We start from the raw sequence: 1,861 nt of genomic DNA, 5'->3' as shown, positions 1-1,861 counted from the left end.
AGACAAAAAAGTTACTACCTCATTTGGAGGAGTATCCCAAAAGTGGAATCCAATATCTAGTTCTAAATCTTTATGCGCCAGGCAATCAGCACATCTATTGCACGTCCCTCACATACTTACCATTTTTTTCTTCCTCGATTGCAGTTGGTAGGAGTTGAGTCCGAAACCTTTTGGATGGGGAGGGGGCGAAATGTCGTCTGAGTTAAGGCTCATTGGCAATTGTGAATGTTTCTGATCAACACATTTGGGTGATTTTTTCTATTTTTGGGGCTGTTGATACTCTCTATGACAGCTTTTGAGTCACACTCCACTCTAACTTTCTTCAAACCCATAGTCCAAGCCAATTTGAGACCTTGATCTATTCCCCACAACTTTGCTTTGAAGGCAGTGCAGCTACCTATGTTGAACGAAAATCCCCCTATCTATTTACTATTCTCATTTCTTAATAAATTTTCGCAGCCAGTCTTTTTGGTGAACCCATTCATAGACCCATCAGTGTTGAGAGTGATCCAATCACAAAGAGGATGCCATCTGATGAGTTGTTATTCTTTGGGTCTTTTGTGAATTTACATCTGCTAGCTATCTCACAACTTTTTTTGGGTTTTTTTTTTTTTTTTGTAAATAGCACCTATTTTGGGCTGCTTTGAAAGTTGAAGCAAAAGGTTATTTTCATCTGGACCCAAAAAAGCGTTATTTTTATGAAACCCAAAGAAGAAAAACCCCTTTTTAGCAATTTGTTTACCTTCTAAACTTTGGTGTCTCTTTTCTCTTCTTTCATGATTAGGATTATTTGCTTTCTTTTGATGATCAAATATTATATGATTAGATTATTTGTCACAATATTTGCTATAATTGTCTTGTGACATATATGTTTAACTTGGGAAATAAAATGTCCCTTAATTATTAGTTAGGAATTTGTTTGTGTCATAATTAAACAACCTTATCCATTATTTTTGGAAATTAATATCCATAGAATTTGAATTATTTTGAATTTTTAAATATACACCTCATTGATTTAGGAGGAAGAAGTATTGATTTTGATAAATAACGAAAAATATGACATAAATTAATAGATTATTTTGGTGAGTTGGCCTAATAAATACAAGTTACTATTTTTTGTAGAAGACTTGAATCTTTGCATGAGCTCAAACTTTTTGTATCTTTTGCTACTTGCTTTGATTAGACTCTCTTTTTCTTTTGGGGTGCAGTGAAGTTTGAGCAACTATCATTAAGATGGACTTGAGTAATTACATATATTTTAATTTAAAATTCAAGCATATATACTTCGGGTAATGCTAGGGAGACAAAAAATACAGCCAAAACTTGTCTTATTTAGCATTAATTAATTGTCGCAACAATTAATAAATACTAAATAAGGCAAGTTATGGCTATTTTTGACTAATTTTCTTTGGTTACCAAACATTTCCGATATACTTCTGTACAATATCTACAAATGAGGCAGTAGTGAGATAATTTTAATATAAATGATCAATTTATGAATTAACTTATTTGAATGAACTTGGAATGATTAAACAAATCCCAAACAATAAGTCTCGGTAATAGATTAATTAATATATTACATAATTTTTTTCCTACAATATATGTACTATAAAACCATAAACTAAAATAAGAAGTTAATAATAGCAACTTCAAACATTTTAACTTGAGAGTTAGATTAATTCGTGAATACACCTTGTTTTTTTTTAATTATTATTCTCTTCAAGTTTTGGAGATGGGTCCTTGGTTTCATAAAAAAAAGAGATGCCAATAATTTATACATTCAGAGTATTTCCTTGATATAATTATAAAGTGATGATTTTATATATTTAGAAGTTTGAATTTTATAATTATGAAAATGTGT

The sequence above is a fragment of the Arachis ipaensis genome, chromosome B04 (genome assembly GCF_000816755.2).
Source record: "Arachis ipaensis cultivar K30076 chromosome B04, Araip1.1, whole genome shotgun sequence".
NCBI lineage: Eukaryota > Viridiplantae > Streptophyta > Magnoliopsida > Fabales > Fabaceae > Arachis > Arachis ipaensis.
This window is presented reverse-complemented; position numbering follows the sequence as displayed.